Genomic DNA, 23,006 nt, shown 5'->3' with positions numbered 1-23,006 from the left:
AAGAGATGCTGGGGAGTTTCTCTGATAAAAATGTGATGAGCAGCAAAGTCATTAATCACAACCATAGCTTGCAATGGAACAATTTTACAATGACATTCTTTGCACTGGGGCATGCAAGATGAATAACTTCACTCTCATAATCGTGGTAGGTATTCGGAAAATATCTCTGGTTTCCGAGACCAATAGCTTACAAATTTTGCAGCAGCTTGAGCTGATGCATTTGAGATGTAAATGACAATGGCACGGACCATTTAGCTTAAGTGGCACTCTGGAATCCTGTGGCACCTCCTAAGGGGAGCTTGCCACCTTGATGGGCTGCTTTGTCGTACGGTTGCTGTTAACAGTAATCTTACCAGTCAATATAATCATGGAAAGAAAAAGGACATGAAAAGGATAAAATACATCTCTGGTAAGAGAATAAAATGGATGCTAGAAATCAGTTGGTTGTTATACATCCTGCCAGGCAAAATATAGCTAGCAGCTGATTCACTACCAGTCAGATCATATTCTCATTACAATCAACTGTCACTCCCTAAACGTCCAAGCACAGACTCTGTACATGTGGTATTATAGCTAACATTGACTTCTTTCTGTGAAGAGACTCCACAAAACATTTATTACAGTTGAATTGCAGGATAAATTAATTCATTTTAAGAATGAAAAGCAACATTTATTGATTGAAGCCTGAAGTACAAACAGACGATCTGCATAACGTGTGATTTAGAGATAGGGGAGGTATTGTAGTCACCAGTGCTGAAGTGCAGAATTGTTCAAATACAATAGAGTTTAAAACAAATTCCAGGCTCATAGAGCCGCACTAACAATGCTTAAAGTAAGGGACAGAACAAAAGATCAACGTAAATACGAGATTACAAATAAAATGACCCGTGAGTACTTAAATGGAGCAATGAAATAGTTAAACAGCTGAAAGAATGATAACACATTAATTGAAGATATATAATGAGAAAAAGATGTTTGAGGGTTGTCTTCAAAGAGCTGATACTGGAGTAAAGCATTACATGTGGTATGTTGCTTTTGTTATCGTTGGTAATTCAGGTCATACTGGAAACAGTAAAAGCTGATCAAGTAAGATGGACTCTCATAGTCTACAAAGCAAGTTGGGTAACATGAGTCTTGAATGTCCCACTGATGGTATGTTTTAACAGGCTGTACCCTAAAACAGCCTTAATTGCAAAGGGAATGGAATATAACAATAGGGAAGTCATACTGTAACTGTATAGGGCTTTGGTGAGACCATGAATAGTGGACTGTGTACAGTTTTGGTCCCTTGGGGCAAAATGTGTCTCAACAGGTTGAGAGACTAAGGTCTCGGGTAGGTAGGACTTGAACCACTTATATTGGAGGCAGACCAGAGAAGGTTTGTGTGATTTGATTCCTGGGATGAAGGGACTATCTGATGTAGAAAGGTTGTGCCAGTCACTCTGGAGTTTAGGAGACTGTGTGTTGATCTTAAAACAGACAGGATTTGGGAGGGACTTTACTGGGTAGATGTCTCCTGTTGCAATGGAATCTTGAACGAGGGGGCACAGCTTCAAGCTAAGTGGTCTCCCAATTAAGACTGAGAAAGGAAGAATTTGCTTCTTTAGAAGGTTGTTATTCCTCAAAATTCTGTTTAACAGAGCAATTGAGGTTGGGCTACACTAAAGGCCGAGTTAAAGGTTCTGTAGGTGGTGGGGGGATGCTGTGCATGCAAAGACAGGAATTTGGAATTAAAGCCAGAGTAAGACCAGCTATGATCTTGACAAATAGCTGATTAAGTTCAAGGTGCCTTGTGACCTGGAAGTTGGGGCCTCAGCACTCTCTTCCCATGTCCTTACACCAACCACCACACACCAGGCCTTGGTATCCCATGGATTGCTATCACAAACAGCCTGATGTCAGGTACTTACGGTGCCCATTAGCAGCTATTCATTCTCCCAGGCTGACCTTTACCCACTCCTCAGTCTGCCCAATTTTTTTTCTCTCTCTCTAGGCTCCATCTTCATCTATCATTTCCTCTTTCCCCCCTCCGCCTCCCCCAACGCCTTCGCGAGCATATACCAATATTTTCCTAGCTGTAATCAGTTCTGAAGAAGGGTGACTGGACCCAAAACATTTATTTCCATACAGGGTGCCAGACCTGCTGAATTTTTCCAGCAATTTCCGGCTTTGGCCCTTGGAGTTATTTATTTGCTTCTTGTTTACCAGTCTCTCTCTTGCTGACATCTTCTGCACTTTGCAGCAATGAGCACATGTCTAGATGGCTTTGCTGAGTTTTCAGAGCTGCCAGATCTTGTTATTGAGAACATGGAGACCCAACCAAACATGATTAATTGGATGCTAGGAGCTGTAGGAGACCCCTCTGGACAAACTGCTGAATGGGCCTCGTGACTGCCAGGTCAGGTCTTGGGATGCTTTTCACCCTGACAGCAAGGTCCTCACTCACCTCACAAGATTCCGCCTGTTATATCCTTCCACGTTTCCCGATCTGCTCCTGAATGTTTCTGTAAGTCATTTTTTTAAACCAGCTTTACTGGTGAATTGATCAAGGTTGAAAGCAGAGACCATGCTGAAAATAACATAATGCAATTGGGATCAAAGAATGATTGTGCTGTTATCTTCTGTTTCCACATAACCTGTGAGGTTTTGCATCAACTATCTCATTTGAAAGCTCCTGAACAGCAAAGATAATAGCTGTTTGTGAGAACAATAAAACAAAAAGATTCCAAATTCAGTTTTACAATACATGCTAACTTGTATCATAGTTTTTTAATATTAATAATAAAAGGAATGTAACAAGTGCCTAATGTGGCCTCACACAAGTTCTGCAGACCATAGCCAATAACATATATTTCAGTGTAATACCTTTAAATAAGAACACCAGGACAGAAGTAGGCCATTCAGTCCATTGTGCCTGCTTTCCGCATTTAATATGATCATGGCTGATCATACAGTTCAAGTGCCTTTGACCAATTCTGACACCATGGTTCTTTACATCACTGAGTAAGCAGAAACCAATTCATTTCCAACTTTAAGTATACTCAATGACTGAGCTTCAATGGCCTTCTGGGGTTGTGTTGGATCACAGAATGTATCCAAGGGGTTCTTCAGATTTGATCAAATGTAGTTAAGAGAAGACAAGGCAACAACAATGTGCTTAAATATAAATATTTATAAAGTAAATATAAAGAATGAAAAAGAAAAGAAAACACATGAGCCTCCTGTCTGTCAGGGACTCCTCGATCAATGGCTGATCTATAGACTTCGGTCATTCCTAGCACTGCTCGCAATCTTGCTCCGAGGAAAAGTCCAACAACGTGGAACAAAACTCTCTTTCTCTTACGCAGCATAATCAACAGCGAGTACAGAAAAACAACTATACAAAAACATATTGATAGTGCCATCTTTGGCATGTACAGGAATTTTCACAGGTTTCATTCAAGCTCATGCAGCTGTCAAATACCATAATCAATTTTAGCCCTTCAACCCATCCTACATAGAGGTGAAGAATTCCAGAACTTCATAATCCTGGTGTGCAGGATCCATTTGAGCTATTGGTCCTTGAGAGTGAAGTTGACATAGCGTCCTGCCCCGAACATCATGTCACTGAATGCAATGACCTTTTCAGTTGCAATGATCCTGCACTTTAAAATGTCTCTACCATCGTATTTAGTAATTACAACCACATGGAAGCTGGTTGCTTGGAGACTAGGTATACCCTCCCTATTCCTGGCTTTTATCACTGAACTATGTAGAGACAAGCCATCTATAATGGAAGTCATGCAGCCACATGGAAAATTGTGGAGCAAATGACTAGTATCCTGAAGCAATTCCTCTGCTGTTTGAACCAATTTGGAAGACTCTTTCAGTACTTGCCAAAACAACATGGCAACATTTTACTACATCCTCAAGCTCACCTTCATGATGGTCCAACTTTTCCCATGGGGAATTCATAAAAACAGAAAAATAAATTATCGTGCAGAGGAGGGTTTTGACCCATTACATTTGTGCAATATGTGAGGCTAATGAACAGGGAGAAGGAAATGTCACATAAACTTTCACTTTGATCACTTTGATGAGGCTAGAGAAATTCTTCCAACAAGCTGCTGATCCTTAAAAACCGGGTTCCAGGAAATGATCTTCATGGTCACTGTTTTGTATAATCTTCTTCGAGTTTACTTTGTGGGTTTCTTGAAGCCCTGCAGTAACATAACTGGTTTCCATTTTACCCATTTTTTTTACCAATACTTTGACACTGTATCAAATATCCAAATAACCTCTTTCTCTTCTCTTCAGAACTGTATCTGAAAAAGAGTCATATCGGAGTAGAAAAGTTAACTATCTTTGTCTCTCCACACATGTTGCCAGACCAGCTGAGTGTTTTGGATTTGCAATATTCACAGGATCTTGCATTAAGTTCTCTGACTGCATCAACTCACCAAAATGTATAAATTGGTCCTAATTCTGAATTATGAAAACATACAAACACTTTTGAACAGCCAATAGGTGTTATGATAGTAGCTGAAGGAATACATTATTACATTAGTGTTACAAATCCACAGTCACAACACAAACATTTTTTCCTATGTTTTCATGATAACTATATCAGTTTTTAAATAACAAGATCTATCTACCAAGTTTCTCAACAGACTCAATTATTGGTTCATGTCAAAATCAAACTTATTCAATAAAGGTGCAATAATTGGTTAACATACATATTATGATTTGGAGATGCCGCTGTTGGACTGGGGTGTACAAAGTTAAAAATCACACAACACCAGGTTGTGGTCCAACAGGATTAATTGGAAGCACTAGCTTTTGGAGCGCCGCTCCTTCATCAGGTGGTTGTGTTTGTGGGGTGAATTTGGACTTGCAGAGTTACATTGTACATTGCTCAAAAACTGCATGAATTCATGTAAGACACTGTCATCTCACTTTTTAGATTACAATCAGTCTAAACATTATGGCACAGACAGAGAACACGGGGGCTAACACCTTCAACATATTGTCTAGATAACGTCAATTGTTACAGTTAACCTGAGAGTGCAACTTTTAAAAAAAGTTTTGTGATTTACACATGAAAGAAGTGAAACCATCATGGTATTTGAACAGATGAAAGACTCAACAAATAATCAAGGTTTTTTTTAGTGTATAATTTCAGTTACATCACACTGTAAACCTTTGCTATAAATTCTGTGTGTTACAATGGTGTCCTCCACATCCACCTGATGAAGGAGCGGTGCTCTGAAAGCTAGTGCTTCCAATTAAACCTGTTGGACCATAACTTGGTGTTGTGTGATTTTTAACTTTGTACACCCCAGTCCAACATGCGTTTTTCCAAATTATGGTTACATCTGAGATACTCTTATAGAAAGTCAGTACAGTACACTCTGATTCTTTGAATTAATTGAATTAAAAATTTTGTTACGAAATGTCAAAAAGGCAGTTCAATTTAATTGCTGGTTCTGGAAAGTGATAGCGTTTCACCAGGATCATCCACAGAACTAACGTTTGTGTCTTGTGCAGTAGCTGATTTCCAGTGCTGAGTAGATAGCTAACGAGCCGAAATTTCTCTCTTGAATAAATTGCTTATAGCTGCCTGCTTGCATGCTGTCCTCCTCTTATGCAAAAATTGTGACTGATGATTGAAGAATTTTGGATATAATGCAATCTCAAGTTTGACTAGCCTCTACTGTAAGGGTGTACTAGTGTGAGGGAGGAGAGCGGATAGTGTCGTGCCGAAAGGGAGAATTACTGCATGGTGGGTAAATACAGGCATCGGAACTTGGTGCCAAGTTTAAATAAATGTTTGTTACAAAAAAACCTTTTATGAAAATAATGTTTTCTTTGGAATTTTTGTCAGTTGTAAAGAATTCTGTCCCAGCTAATGGGAAGTTTATTGTAAGGAAGTTAAAATGCTTATCCCACCACATATTTCCAAAGCACCCCTGCAAACACTTCTTAAAAACAGAAATTGTCTGCAGAGATTTACTTTCCAAGAATAACAACATTTTGGCCAATGTGTTCTTCTTGGAGGCAAAAGAATAAAAGGCATGATAATCTGGAATCTGTTGCTCTAGTATGTTCTGATTAGTACAGTCAAGCCAGTGATCAGGAACAATTGTCTCTTAGGTCTTGCAGATACAGTTTGCTCAGGAGTTAAAATCTTGAGATGTTTTTCCAATCACTCTTTCAAAGGAACAAATAGGTTTCATACTAAAAGAGGGTCTTCTTTTCAGAAATAGTGGCAATAAGCTGTGAGGCTTGTTCTCAGCAAACTTTCCTCTGAATCAAATTATTTGTAGGATTCACTAAACCAGATAACCTAAGTACCTGTCCGAGCTAATCACTGTACACAACAGCCCTACAGATGGTCTATAGCAAAGCAAATAGATATCACTTGTCATGTAATTTAACAATTCTTGTTTTTTAAAAAGAATCCAATAATCACAGTGAACTTGCAATAACCGCTTTTCAAGAAAGCACACCAGCTATTTCCATGAAACTTAATCAATCCATTTCCCATAATCCTTCAAAACTTAAGTTCTCCGAGTAAGATTTAAAGTAAAATTCTTCACAACAGAGTAGATTTTACCATGCTCCACCCAGTACATGCAGAGTAGGCGACTTGAAAAGAGCAGAAGCCCCAGTGGAGTATTTCGCCCGTTACACACCAAATCTCAGGTCATTGTTAGCCCTGGTAGGCCTTTCCTACATCACTGTAGTAACAACTTTTCCATTTGATTGAAAGTGCTTTAGGACATCCTGTGGCTGTGAAAGGGAATATATCAATTGCAAACTTTCCTCCTTCCTTACTTCCTCATATCTTGCTCTCTGCAGGTCTGAGAGGATAGCTGTCTGTTTCATTTAGTGGAAAGATTCAAAAGGGACCTAAGGGGCAACCTGATCACAAAGACGGTGGTGCATGTATGGAATGAGCTGCTAGAGGAAGTAGTGGAGGCTGGTACAATTACAACATTTAAAAGGCATCTGGCTGAGTACTTGAAAATGATGGGTTGAGAGGGATATGGGCCAAGTGCTGGCCAATGGGACTAGAATAATTTAGAATATCCAATTGGCATACACGGGTTGGACTGAAGAGTCTGTTTCCATGCCGTTTGTCTTTATGACTGTATGACTCTTTATTCAAATTTGGGCCTTTCAAGTTAGTTAGAACTCTGACTCCAGGCACTGTTCACAACTCTGCTTTATTTTACCATGTAGCCCAGCTGTAAAGGCATTGAAAGATAGCTTTTACAGTGTTCACGTACTGTGCCAGGCTTCAGAAGAAAAATGTAGCTCACACTGACATATTCCTCTAAATAGACCAGGGCTCTCTGCCAACTGAATCTGGTTAGTTAACATCATGTACCAATTCCATCCCATCCATCATAAAATACAATGCAATACACATAACAGAACATCACTGATATATTGATAGCAGAGATGTGTATAAGACATACATTTTTGATACGGTTTACCAAAAAAATTCTCCCTTGGGCTTGACTAAACATTTGTCTCAGTGGGTGGCCTCCAGCAATCAAAGCTGCCTCCTTGTCAGTTACAACAGTCAGTTCATTAACTGGAAACTGCAGCTTCGAGCTGATTTTGATCAGCGTCATGCTGAGAATGAGTGATAAAGAATCATCATCAACATCACTAAAATTAGTGAACTTCAAAATGAACATTTGGCAGAGAAACAGATACATTAAAATGATATAAGAGTCACATATGAAACAGATCATATTGAAAATTATGTCGGTATTTTTAAAATAGTAAAGGAAACACCGTTTACTTTTTGTAAGCTACAATATTCCAATTTGAATGGAGAACAAACAATCTATTTTGTTTAATTAGTTGGTGGGATGGCGGTGTCACTGACTTGACCAGCGTTTATTGCCTGTTCCTAGTAGCCCCTTGAGAAGGTGGGGGTGAGCTGCCTTCTTGAACTGCTGCAGTCCACCTGCTTTGGGTTGACCCACAATACCCTTAGGGAGGGAATTCTATTCAAAGCATAATTGGTTATACGTGAAACTGCAAAATAATAAGTACATTATTCCCCCAACTTATCATGCTTTATTTTAGCTGTCGGCTGTTACAGCAAAAGTAGACATGAGTACAAATGACAGAAAAAGTTGGATTTCATTGCATATTCAGTGGTGGAAACACATTTCACAGGGGAGTAAGTAAAGAGGATACAAAGCAAAGAGGAAAAGAGTAACTAACACATTGGTCAATAGCAGTATTCTCAGAAGGCTGGAGAGTGGCCTGGATGAGGAGAGACAAATGCAAAGAGAATTGCAGAGCAGAAGCTGTAAGTAACTGAGGGCAATGTTATTAATGATGGTACAAAGAGAGATGATTTATTTAAGTGGCCAGACATAAAGGAACAAATTGTTGATGAGAACTAGAGATATTGGATGGAGATATAGAAGTGAGTGTTTCTAGACATGTGCGCAATAACCGTGTGTCTATGGATGGCATTGTCATATAAAAGGGGAGGTAGAGAAATGGAGGTCAAGGATAGATTTTCGAAACACCCTGAAGCTAACAACACAGGAAATGGACAAACTAGTCATTGCTGGAAATGGCCTGATTGAAATGAAACATTGGAGGGTAATGTTACTCAGTCAAAGAATTCAGACAGTGGAGGACGGTAGTGTGATTAGCTTTATTGAAGACCTCAGAGATTAACAGAATAACATACGATAGTTATAGTCAGAAAATGTCACTTGGGTTCTGACTGAGGTCTTTTCTGTGTTACAGCAGTTTAACACAGAATCTTGAGTGGAAGGGTTCAGCCAGGAAACTATGTAGAAAATAGATATGGATCTGAGAGGTGACAACATATGGAAGCAACCTGGGTGGCACGGTGTCTCAATGGTTAGCACTGTTACCTCACACCTGCAACCAGGGACCTCGGCTCAATTCCAGCCTCGGGAAATTGTATGTTTTCCCTATATCCTATGGGTGCTCAGGCAAAGGTACAGGTTAGGTGATTTGCCATGCTAATTCCTGATGAAGGGCTTTTGCCCGAAATGTCGATTTTCCTGCTCCTTGGATGCTGCCTGACCTGCTGTGCTTTTCTAGCACCACTCTAATCACTACTACTATTCAGAGACAGCTGAAGCAATGAGCGAGGTGGCGGTGGATTGGAACTGGAAGCCATCACTGGACAAGTTGTCCTGCTATAAAACAACAGTTGCGTTCTTCTGCGACGTCATGCTTTGGAAGATCGCACTATGGAAATTCAGTAGAAAGTTTGCATTATGCAAATAATGTCCACAACTCATCAATCACGTTATAATCAATTCGTGCTGACAAAACACACATGATAGAAGAACTACCTGTATGTGAAACCTGAATATAGTGGAGGATGATTTTGCTGATGAATGAGAAATAGGAAGAGACTTGAAGATGTATGTTTGGAGGACTCTAGAGACAATATTGCATGAGAGCAGAGATATATAAACTAGCAATAAGAATGGAACTAAGCAAATACAGCCCTAGCAAGTGTACATGGGAGCAGTTGTTTATTACGTTGAAAGCTGCAGACAGTTTGAGAAATATTCAAGGGATAGTTTAGTACGGTCAAGCCACACAAGATGTCATTGATTACTTTGATAAGAATTGTTTGTGATTTGGCTGGGGCAGAAACCAGTTTGGAAAGTCTCCCATTTGGAGTTGCAGAGAAATAAGCCATGGACTTAGAAAATGACAATATATTCAAAGAGTTTGGAAATTAACATGAATCCAAGATGGAGTGGTCATTTTCAAAAAGGGTTGATGTGTATGTGTTTTTGGAAGGAGATCGGTATTGTTAAAATTTGTGAAGAATGGAAAACATTAACAATATTGACTAATGTAGACCAAGAGTGGAAGATTGATGGGAATAGGGTAGATGGGGCAGAAAATGGGTCGCATTGGGCAAACACACTCAGGGAGGACATGAGGGAAGAAAGGAGAATCATGAAAGAGATGCATGTTCAAGGCTGAGTATGGGAGAACCACAGGAAACTTGGGAGAGTAGCAGCAAGGAAAATTACCGAAAATTAACTTGATGTTATCTTTGCTTTTCAGGATGCTCCTGGTATAGTGGAGATAGATGTCTAACAATGTAAGATCTAAGCAGAATGATGCTGTTGAGCAGATTGAAGTCTTGGGTCAGCACACTGCTAAGAGGTTTTGAGACCATACAGGCTACTTTTGATATTATTGTACATACTGTCATAAAATCTGCCTGAGTATTTTCTGCATATCCACACCCTGCTTTGATGTTTAATTGGAAGACTGAGCAATGTTATGACCTCAAGGTTGCTGGAAATTCCTTAATGTTTTACTTCCTCCCATCATCTTTCCATCACTTGATGCAAATAGCACACATATTGGTTATCCTAACTAAGTACACCATACTGTTTTGAATTATTGTTTTCCATATTGATTTACTTAGTCTGTGAAATATTCATTAATTCCCTTAGAATAGAATTAATAACACATGACACATTATAAAACCTTTATGAGCTAGTTATACTTTTTATTCATAGCATCTCTGGTCCATTACTAATTTGTTATTATAGTGATTCAACATTTTATTAAACACATGCTAATTATTTGCAGCATTGGCATCACACTGTTATTTAAACAGCTGTTGGAATGTTACGGCTTTATTTAACCTTAAGAACATTTTTATAGTGGGCAAATAAAAGTATGTGTTAACTGTTACGAGCTTACCCAAAGTCGATAAAGGTTGCAGCTGCCCTGGGGTTAACACAGTCACATTTTCATTGTAGTATTTCAGCTGACAGTCTTACCTTTTATTGTTACTTGATTTATGTTAATCTAGAATGTTTCTACAACAACGAGTCTGCAACAGTCAAATGTTATTTCACATTTCATTGCTAAGGTGGGAGCGGTAACTCTCCAACTGACACACGGAAGAATGGGAGACAACAAAAGAATTTATAAATGTGTCATGGTAGCTGCAGTTTTATTGTAACCACATTGAGAATTGACATGTTTAATGAGCTCAGGAATACAAGGAAGAAATCTGCTGTGAGACCACTAAAATATACGTTTCATTACATACTGTTTTATAGGCTCACAATAAAGTCTGTTAGAAAGCTTGGTGCATTGGGAAAAGAAACAATGGCAAATCAATTATCTGAGGATACAAGACCTTCCAAATCCCAAACGTGGAGGAAAAAAACCTTGACACATTCTCAGTTTTTCTTGAATTTTGTGAACACACATTGTTGTTCTGTGGTTTCTGAATTTAATTTAATATTAAAAGTCTGTAGAATAGTAATGTTTCAATTTGGTGTCATTTAAAGGCATGTAAAATTTGGAGCTACAATTCAACAATGTAATACCCAAGGTATGCCAACAACAGTCATCGATACTTCATCAGAAAGCAACTAATTAAAACACCGCAAAACGTAATTAAAAGAGATTGATATTACATTATTACCTGATTACATGAGAACAATGATTGTTTTCAGGTACCATGTAAGTTCTTGTGAGGATATCAAAATTAACATTAAAATCAATTTAGCATTATATTAATGGAAAACCAATCAAGGGTGTTGAGGGATCTTTAAGAAACAAATGCAAGTAATATTTGAAAATGAAATTATAGAATGGTAGGCATACTGAATAGTTACCTTGTGTCAGTTTGCACAGTAGAGAAAGGGGACAATGTGCCTTAGATTCCTAGAAAACTAATAATGAATCAAACATTGAAATCACTAAAGTTAACTTAAGTATGAAAAAAAGCACTGTCAAATATCTAACACCTAATGATTTCTGCCCCAACGATCCAATGCAAGTAGATCAGTGATATAATCTTCTACAATAGGTTCAAATTAGGAATTATCCCTAAGGATGAGACAATCACAAGTTTTACTCCATTGTTTAAGAAATGTGTGTGAGAGAGAGAGACAGTAAAAGAGATAGTGCAATATCTGATGTAGGGATGTTCGTGGGATCTTTAATTAATGTTTGAATGAATGGGCACCTAATGAAATTTGAGCTAATTATAGAGAACTCATTTGTAATGGGTAAATCATGTGTAACACGTCTAATTGGAATTTTAAAGAAATAACTAAAATGGCAGTCAGGGGAATACCTGTGACATCCAGAAGACATTTGGTAAGGTTCCATGTAAGTCCCTACTAGCAAAAACTAAGGTTTTTGGAATTGGAAGCTAATTATTGACCTGCTTAACAGATTATTTAGGCATTAGATATACTTTGAGTCCATACTCATTATAAAGGGAGCAACCAGTTGTATCCCAACAATCCATGATTGAGCTTCAATTTGTAAATGACCTGGAGATAGTATAATAGAGAGCCACATATCCAGGTTATTGATGATGTAAAGATTGGTACAAAATGTAGTGTAGACTGGAACATTAAGTGTTGAAGATTGAAGAGTGAGGCACCTGGGTTTCAACACCTGTAAGATTGGGGTCATTCAGTCTAGTCCAAAGAAAAAGAACTAAACATTTACCAAATAGTGAAAAACTAGGAACAATAGAGATCCAAATACTTTTAAGGGTCCATATCCGCAAGCCAGTAAGATGCAATAGCTAAAAATCATGACCAAAATGACAAATGCAATGTTCACCTTAAGAACTGAAAAGCTAGATTTAAAATGTTGTAAAGCCTGATTAGATCTACAACATTCAGTAGATTCTGGGCTTTGGACCTTGTAAGGATGCATTGATCTTTGAAGGAATGCAGCCTGGATTTACCATGATGTCATAAAGATCAAAAGATGAGAGAATGTATAAACTGTTTGGTGTATTCCCTGGAAGAAGATGTTTGCTGGGGAGATGGCAATGCTGTGGTCTTGTCACCGGATTAATAAACTAGAAACTCAGGAAAATAGTCTGGACATTTGAGTTAAAAATCCATTACAGCAGTTGGTGGAAACTGAATTCAGCTAATAATTAAAAATAATCTGGAAGTGAAACTGAATTTCGGTGATGATGATCATGAAGGTATCATTGATTTGATGAAAAACCTCTCCGGTTTGATAATCTCCCTGAGAGAAGGAAATCATCAAAAAAAGAAACTATCTGGCCTACTTGTATCCAGATCCACAGAAATGTCATTCACTCTTAACTAGCCTCTGAGATGGACAAGCAAGACACTCAGTACAAACGCAACAAGAGTTGGGAAATAAACACTGAATTTTCCAGCAATGCCCACATCTCATGAAAAAACAAAGTAATTTAAAGATTTTAGTTCTGTATTTCAGACTTTGAGAAGCATTTGTAAGGTAAATAAAGAGCAGTAATTTCTATTTGCAAGGCACCAAGGATAAAGGGGTATGCCCAGTATGAGATAATTCATGAGTGAAGTTAGGAAATTCCGATTTACAAAAAACTGGGATGGGACTTTGGAAGGCTTGCCCATAAAGATCAGTGAGTAATGTTAAGTCTGAGATTATTCCTAACCAAGGTTTTCAAAAAAATGTCCATGGGATGCAGGCATTGCTATAGTCCATTCCTAATTGGAACATGATTGAAGAACAGGCACGGCTTTTTCTAAAGAGCAAACTTTTAAAACATGTGTTGGCTACAGCACAGTTACATCACCCTGACTCTGAATGTTACTTGTACAACGCAATTGCACAGAAACACAATGATCACATTTTGGAAGATCTGCCTGAGAATACTGTAGCTACAAGTACAGTTCAGTTTCAGGTAAATGGTAACCCCCCAGGATGTTGATAGTGGGGAATTCAGCAATGGTGATGCCATTGAATGGCAAAAGATGATGATTAGATTCTCTCTTGTTGCTGATGATCACTGTATGGCACTTGTGTGGTGCAAATGTTACTTGCTAATTATCAACCCACACCTGTATATTACTTCAATTTTGCTGAATATGGATAATCTCACTACCTAAAGTGAATGTTACTGAACATTGTGCAATCATCAGAAAACTTCCCCAGCTCCTACTTTATGATGGAAGGAAAATTATTGATGTAGCAGCTGAAGATACTTGGGGAAAGGATCCTGAGGAGCTGCTGCAGAAACATCCTGCTGAGACCACAACTCTCTTCCTTTGTGCTAGGTATGATGTTAATCAACAGAAAAAATTCCCTGTGTCCCCATTGTAACAGTTTTGCGAGGGCACTATGTTGCCATATTGTTCAAATACTGCTTTGATGTCAAAGGCAGATACTCTTACCTATCCTCTGGTGTTCAGCTCTTCACTTCATATTTATACTAAGGCTGTAATAAGGCCAGGAGTTCAATGGCCCTGGTGGAACCTAATCCAGTTAATGAGTGGGTTTTTTCTTTGCAAGTACAGCTTGTCAGCATTGTTGGCAACACTTTGCTGATGATTGAGAATATATTGATAAGGCAGTAATTAACTAAGTTTGATTTTGTCCTGCTTTTGATGCCCAAGACCATATGAGCCATTTGTCCCCCATTGCCAGGTAGTTGTCAGCATCACAGCTGTTCTGGAACAGCTTGCCTAAGGACACAGCTAATTCTGGAATACAAATTGTCAGTACTATTGCCAAGTGTTGTCAGACCCCACAGCTTTTTGCAGTATCCAGTGCCTTCAGCTATTTATTGAGATCACATGCAGTGGACCAAATTGGATGAATACTGGCACCTGTGATACTGAAGACCTCAGGACTAATGTATTAAGGGATGTGGAACAAAAAACAGCTGAATGGGCTTCGGGTACATGCCAGGCATAGTCTCATTTAATACTCAAGAAGCTGACTATCCTGAGGTATATTAAAATCAAAGTTAGAGGTTTGAGACTCACTTTAAAAAAAAATCCAAATAGTGATACCTGTTTCTTACATATGAAACAACTAATATAGTTCGATTTAACCATACAAGGGGCAAATGTGTACTTAACGTCTTCCAAAACATTAACAATAAATTTGCGCTTTGACCCTTTACAATCACATAGTCCTTAGGAGAATGTGTCAATGAGTCATGAGTCTTCTGGCAGTTACCAATCTAGTGGCTTATTCGCTGTCTTAAAATCACATGAGAGAATATAAATTGTCAATCCCATCCATTGGTTGTGTTTGAGTATAAAGGATTATTTGTTGCATGCTGTGTATAATAGGTAATTGGGTGGGATGAATCACTAATCTGTTTATGTTTATGTTTATGTTTATGTTTATGTTTATGTTTATGTTTATGTTTATGTTTATGTTTATGTTTGTCAGGTTCTGCAATGTTCATGTTCTAACCTGATTATTCCCTCTGAGTTGCATTCGTTAATGTGTTAAATATAACGACAAGAATGATATTCATTACAGTTGGAAATGTTGCTGTGAAAGTTTATGATATTAATTTTAATTGGAAATTTGTGTTCTAAAGCAGAAGATGAGATGATGCCCTTTTTTAAAAAAGGATCAGAAACACATTTTTTACTGAAAGGGGCAACCATATGACGTTAACTAGATAAGCCACCTGGTGAGTCAAAAGGTGGTGCTGGAAAAGCACAGCAGGTTAGGCAGAATCCGAGGAGCAGGAGAGGGGGTGATTCAGGAATGAGTCCTTCATCATGAAACTCCCTGGTGAGATCATTGTTAAAATGCTTACTAAGTTAGTCTTTAAATACCCCAAGAAAGAGAATACAGGCTTGATGCAGTTCAGTTCAGAAAATCAATATCAACTAATGTGCTGTTTAGTAGCTGCAAATTAATTAAAGTGGAGAAAGTACTGAGTTTCTTAAAGCACAGTGAGAAAAGTGAGTTATTTTGCCTGTGTCTGAGATTTTTGGGACTGATTGAGACAGTTGGTGAATGTGTTTTAAAAAAAAACATTGATCAAAGGAAATGTTATGACCTTTCATAAATTGAGTAGGAAATTAGAGTGTAGCTAGGAGTGGGGCTTCAGTGGGGTTGTGTCACTGCAGAGGATATTGCTGGGAAGAGGAGAACATTTTTTTATTTAAAATGGCTGATATAAGTAGCTTTTGTTTCTTTTTGCGAGATAGTCTGTTACAAATATCTGGATTAGTGGTGCTGGAAGAGCACAGCAGTTCAGGCAGCATTCAAGGAGCAGCGAAATCGGTGTTTCAGGCAAAAGCCTTCATCAGGAATAAAGGCAGGGAGCCTGAAGTGTGGAGAGATAAGTAGCATAGAGTACAATGGGTGAGTGGGGGAGGGGATGAAGGTGATGGGTCAGGGAGGAGAGGGTGGAGTGGATAGGTGGAAAAGGAGATAGGCAGGTAGGACAAGTCATGGGGACCGTGCTGAGCTGGAAGTTTGGAACTAGGGTGAGGTGGGGGAAGGAGAAATGAGGAAACTGTTGAAGTCCACATTGATGCCCTGGGGTTGAAGTGTTCTGAGGCGGAAGATGAGGTGTTCTTCCTCCAGGCATCTGGTGGTGAGGGAGTGGCAGTGAAGGAGGCCCAGGACCTCCATGTCCTTGACAGAGTGGGAGGGGGAGTTGAAATGTTGGGCCACGGGATGGTGTGGTTGATTGGTGCGGATGTCCCAGAGATGTTCCCTAAAGTGCTCTGCTAGGAGGTGCCCAGTCTCCCCAACGTAGAGGAGACTGCATCGGGAGCAACAGATACAATAAATGATATTAGTGGATGTGCAGTTATGTCCTCTGACCATCACAGTAACTCTTGGTGAAAAAAAGGCATCGTCAACCATTTTTTCCTCTGATATTACTGCAACATTTTGTATCTATATTTTTGAATCATTTTTAATGTCTGGAAGCTTTCCTAATAAACCTGAGCTTTGGAATCTGCTTTTTTAAAAAAAATTACCTATTTAAAGATGGGTTAGGTCTTTATTTGATTGCATTGTTAACTAATGTGAGAATAATTGTTGACATGAGATGGGGTTAAATCAGCTTACTAACAAAACCTTGGAATATTTCGGCCCCTAGTTCAAAAGAAGACCAATGTAGTATCCAATTTTCGTTTGGGGTCTTGTGGACTCCTGTCTTTAACTTAGGCAAGGGAACACTGAAATATTGATGTCAATGATGATAATTCCAATTGCTTTTGTCTTTTCTCTTTGCTTTGAGGGTTTTTTTTTCCCAGTCAAAAGAGAAAATCTCTTCAATTCTGTTGAATCTTTTGGGCATTTGATGAGATGAGTATTGATGCATTTTGTTATGAGAAAGCAGCTAGACAACCACATTCTCCCCATATTAAAACAAAGTTGCAATGGAGTGGGATTCTCAACTTGTGCTCTCATCTACCAAAGAAAAGAAGTACAAATCACAGCCAGATTCTAGCATGGAATGCCTTTAAATTTAATTATATTTCATATTCTATAATTACCCAAACCAGCAGTGCAACATAATTGTAGTTTCTATCATGTAGTGGGAGGATTTCCTCTTTACTCTATGCATAACAAAATTATCAGCCTGTTTACGATTCTCTTAAACAGAACTCTCAAAGGAAATCTTCCTCTACTACATTTCCACTTAAAGCAGATGGGTGCTGAAATCCAATTTAGAGGGGAAAAGAAAACTGTTAAATTATCTGATGCCATTAAACCCCTCATGGGTGGGCTGTGACCAGATAATAACTATCTGCAGTTGATATGTTTTTAAATAACCCTTATGATCATTTTGATATGAGTAGCTAATTCTGTGTGAACTGTCAAGAATAATTGGAGTGACTCATCTGCCAATAGGGAGTGTTTTCTATCGGGGAGGTGACTATCACTGACTTGATTCCTTCCTTAAAAATATCCACCGTCATTTTCGGTAATTGTAGTTTATCTGAAACAACTGTATGGCTTGATTGGCTACCTTTAAGTGAGTACAGTGTTAATGTGACACTGGATTTTGCATGTAGGATTATCCAGGTAAGTTCCCTGCCTCAAAGATATCAGCGAGGTGTAGATTCGATTATTTAAAGTGTGGAAACAGGCCCTTCGGCCCAACAAGTCCACACCGACCCGTCGAAGCGCAACCCACCTAGACCCATTCCCCTACGTTTACCCCTGCCCCTAACACTACAGGCAATTTAGCATAGTCAATTCACCTAACCTGCACGTTTTTGGACTGTGGGAGGAAACCGGAGGAAACTCGCGCAGACACAGGGAGAATGTGCAAACTCCACACAGTCAGTCAACTGAGGCGGGAATTGAACCCAGGTCTCTGGGGCTGTGAGGCAGCAGTGCTAACCACTGTGCCACCGTGCTGCCCCCTAAAGCCACGTTATCTCCATCATGATTTTTGGGTTCTCAAAAGTTTGAAATACACGCAGTTTTTAGCTCATCAAGTTTACTTATTAAAGTCTGCCACTTGGCCAGCAAACTGATTTTTCTCAAGAGAAAATGTGGAACCTTCCAAACATTCTCAAAGTACTTCACCAAAAACAGTCAAATTTACTCATACACTTTTACTTTCTTTATTTTCTATTCTTAATTCAAATGAAATTCACCACTGGAATGTCAACACAAATCTTCTATAGTTATTGCAGGTCTCTGTCTTATTATTATTGCTATATAATCACTACACTGTTGTATCTTGATTTGGAAAACAGATAACTGTACCATACTTGAATTATACAGTGTTCTGGACGTAAAGCCATAATTTCCCTCATTAGAGGCGGCATGGTGTCTCAGTGGTTAGCACTGCTGCCTCACAGCACCAGGATCCCAGGTTCAAATCCAGCCTCGGGTGACTGTCTGTGTGGAGTTCACACATTCTCCCTGTGTCTGTGTGGGTTTTCTCCAGGTGCTTCGGTTTCCCCTCTCAGTCCAAAGATGTGCAGGTCAGGTGAATTGGCCATGCTAAATTGCCCATAGTCTTAGGTGCGTTAGTCAGAGGGAAATGAGTTTGGGTGGGTTAAACTTCAGAGGGTCGCTGTGGACTTGTTGGGCCAAATGGCCTGTTTCCACACTGTAGGGAATCTAATCTAATCTAGATGTGCACTTGAAAGATCATAACATGCAACACTGTGGGTTTAGCGCCGGTCAGTGGGACAAATATAGGAGGTAGCATATTTTAGTGATACAGACATGATGAGCTGAAGGTCCCCTCTGTGCTGTGTGATTCCAAGCTTCAGAAGGCAACTAAAATGCTTCACGCCAGGCTACACTTAAAGGTTTATTTCTAAATAACAATGGTGTTGCTATTTACATATGCATCTTTCAAGGTAACAAAAATGTCAAATATTGTAATCACTGGCCTGGTTAGACACAACAGGGTTAGCTATAGATCCAAACACACTGGGAATACCCTTCAGTTGGAGTTGATTGATGGCCAAGTTTCTGAAGCTGTATTAAATTTCTGTGGGCTTTTATCCATAACTTCAATTCAGACAAACACAGTACTGGATTCTGGGAAAGGTGAAAACAACACTTTTGCACAAATTTCATATTAGAAAATGTTGGAATTTATTGGGCTATGAAACCATTGTTAAACATTATATCTATGTCAATAATGAAGGTAAAGGATACATTTAATATGCAATTGGAGCACTTTCTGCCCTTGACATGTTTCAATGCACTTTATAACAGTAGTCACTGTTTTCTGGTCAGCATTTTCGATCAAAATATCTGCTCTGTACTACTGTAGAACATGACGACTAAAACCTGGCTATTGTAATCTTGACTCAGGAAGCACGTGAGCACTGTTACTGCTGGGAGAATGTAATTACTGTATACTGTATAGTCAATCATATATAAAAGTCAACCCTCTATTTTTGGCAAAAGAAAAATCTGGAATTTTCCATATCCATGTAAAAGTCGACCCTGGTTTTCCACTGATAATAGATTAACATTGAGCCAATCTGCCGTCATTCCCCTCTGCCAGAGGTCTTCCAGTCCACCAGCTGCTGTGCTCTGCTCCAGGTTTTCAGAATTATGGTAATTTGTGATTTTTTTTCTTTTTCATTTGTTTACATGGATACTACTTTGGAAGGGCTAAAATTCATGACCGTCAAAATTCATTATCAGAAACACAATTGATCAATTAGATTAGATTACTTACAGTGTGGAAACAGGCCCTTCAGCCCAACAAGTCCACACCGACCCGCCAAAGCGCAACCCACCCATTCCCCTACATTTACCCCCAACCTAACACTATGGGCAATTTAGAATGGCCAATTCAGCTGACCCGCACATCTTTGGACTGTGGGAGGAAACCGGAGCATCCGGAGGAAACCCACGCAGACATGGGGAGAACGTGCAAACTCCACACAGTCAGTCACCTGAGGCGGGAATTGAATCTGGGTCTCTGGCGCTGTGAGGCAGCAGAGCTAACCACTATGCCACCGTGCCGCCCAATTTGTGCTTTTGCTAATGATATGGTATGAATTTTAGCCCTTCCAAAGTAGTATCCATGTAATAGTAGACACTAAATTTAACTTTTTAAATGGTAGTCAAAAAAAATGTAACTATTACTCCAGTATCAATGGTATAAGAAGTTCACAGAGACAGCTTTTGTTCTTAAAAAGTACAAACATAGAAATAAAGAAATGCATTATTTTAACATGGGAACATAGAAACAGAAATATGTGTCCCACCAGTCAATACAATCATGACTATGAACACTTCAATTCCTTTCACTCTGTCAACCCCATAACCTTGTGTGGCACTGGTAATCAGAAATCTACCAATCTGACTTTTTAAATATACTCAGAAGACTGAGCCTCCTCAGTCATCACTGGTAAAGATCTCCAAAGGATCGCATCTCTCTGGGTAAAACTATTTTCCTCACCTTGGACCTGAGTTGCCTCCCTCTTATTTTTAACTGTGGTCTTGATTTTAGATTCTCAACCAGGGGAAATATTTTTCCTGCATTTACTCTTTGTATTCCATTAAATTCTAATGAGATCCCCTGTTGTTCTTAAACTCAAGAGAATACATAGTCCATCTATTCTCTTTGCAATCCTGCTTTCCCAGGAACAAGTTTGGTGATTCTTTACAATAGCAAAATATCTTGGTAGGTGTAGGGAATACTGGATGCTGAGAGAAATTGAGGGTTTGGTTAGGAAAAAGAAGGAGGCATATGTCAGGTGTAGACTGGAAAGATCGAGTGATTCCTTAGAGTATAAAGGCAGAGGAGTACATTGAAGAGGAAATCAGGAGGGCAAAAAGGGGACATGAGATAGCTTGGTAAATAGGGTTAAGGAGAATCCAAAGAGTTTTTACAATACATTGACAAAAAGGTAATAGGAGAATAAGTCCCCTCAAAGATCTGCAAGGTGACCATTGTGTGGAGCCGCAGGAGATTTGGGGGGGGGGGGGCGGTGGGGAAACTAAATGAGTGTTTTGCATCAGTGTTTACTATGGAGAAGGAAATGCAAGATATAGAATGTCAAAATCTATTTCCCTATATCTTGAAAAATGTCCATATTACAGAGGAGGAAGTGCTGGATGTCTTGAAATGCATAAATGTAAATAAATCCCCAGGACTTGATCAGGTGTACCCAGTGGGAAGCTAGGAAAGTGATTGCTAGGGCTCTTGCTGAGATATTTGTATCATCGATAGCCACATGTGAGGTGCCGGAAGACTGGTGGTTAGTTAACATGGTATCACTATTTCAGAAAGATGTTAAGGAAAAGCCTGGGAATTATAGACCGGTGAGCCTGATATTGGTGGTGGGCAAGTTGTGAGAAGGAATCCTGAGAGACAGGATTTACATGGATTTGGGAACGCAAGGCCTGATTAGGGATAGTCCTTGTGGCTTTGTGTGTGGGAAATCATGTCTCATGAACTTGGTTGAGTTTTATGAAGAAGTAACAAAGAGAATTGATGAGGGTAGAGCAGTAATCTATTTGGACTTCAGTAAGGCATTTGACAAGGTTCCCCATGGGAGACTGGCTAGCAAGGTTAGATCTTATGGAATACAGAGAGAACTAGCCATTTGGATACTGAACTGGCTTAAAGGGAGAAGATAGGGTGGTGGTGGAAGGTTGTTTTTCAGACTGGAGGCCTGTGACCAGTGGAGTGCCACAAGGATCGGTGCTGGGTCCTCTACTTTTTGTCATTTACACAAATGATTTGGACGCGAGCATAAGAGGTATAGTTAGTAAGTTTGCAGATGACACCAAAATTGGAGGTGTAGTGGACAGTGAAGAGGGTTGTCTCAGATTATAACAGGATCTTGACCAGATGGGCTAATGGGCTGAGGAGTGACAGATGCAGATTAATTTAAATAAATGCAAGGTACTGCATTTTAGGAAAGCAAATCTTAGCAGGACTTATGCACTTAATGGTAAGTTCCTAGGGAGTGTTGCTAAACAAAGGGACCTTAAATTGCAGGTTCAGAGCTCCTTGAAAGTAGAGTCACAGGTAGCTAGGATAGTGAAGAAGGTGTTTGGTATGCTTTCCTTTATTGGTCAGTGCATTGAGTACAGGAGTTGGGAGGTCATATTGCAGTTGCAGAAGACGTTGGTTAGGCCACATGCTGCATGCAATTCTGTTCTCCTTGAGATCTAAAGGATTTTGTGGAATTTGAAAGAGTTCAGAAAAGATTTACAAGGATGTTGCCAGGGTTAGAGGATTTGAGCTATAGGGAGCTATATATGCTGGGCTGTTTTCCCTGGACATTCAGAGGCTGAGGGGTGACCTTTTTAGGAGTTTATAAAATCATGAGGGACATGGATAGGATAAGTAAACAAAGTCTCTTCCCTGTGGTGGGGGAGTCCAGAACTAGAAGGTATAGGTTGAGTGTGAGAGGGGGAAGATATAAAGTAGACCTAAGGGACAACATTTTCATGCAGAGGGTGGTGTGTGTATGGAATGAGATGCCAGAGGAAGTGGTGGAGGCACGAATAATTGCTACATTTAAAAGGCATCTGGGTGGGTATATGAATAGGAAGGGTTTGGAGGGATATGGGCCAGGTGCTGGCAGGTGGGACTAGATTGGGTTGGGATATCTGGTTGGCATGGACGTGTTGGACCAAAGGGTCTGTTTCCATGCTGTACATCTCTATGACTCTATCAGGTGGCCAAAACTGTACACCGTACTCCAGGTGCAGACTAACTGAGCTCCTTTACCGTTGAAGTAAGACTTTGCAACTACTCCTGCTCTCAA

Source organism: Hemiscyllium ocellatum, chromosome 3, assembly GCF_020745735.1.
Source record: "Hemiscyllium ocellatum isolate sHemOce1 chromosome 3, sHemOce1.pat.X.cur, whole genome shotgun sequence".
NCBI lineage: Eukaryota > Metazoa > Chordata > Chondrichthyes > Orectolobiformes > Hemiscylliidae > Hemiscyllium > Hemiscyllium ocellatum.
Note: the sequence above shows the minus strand (reverse complement) of the source record.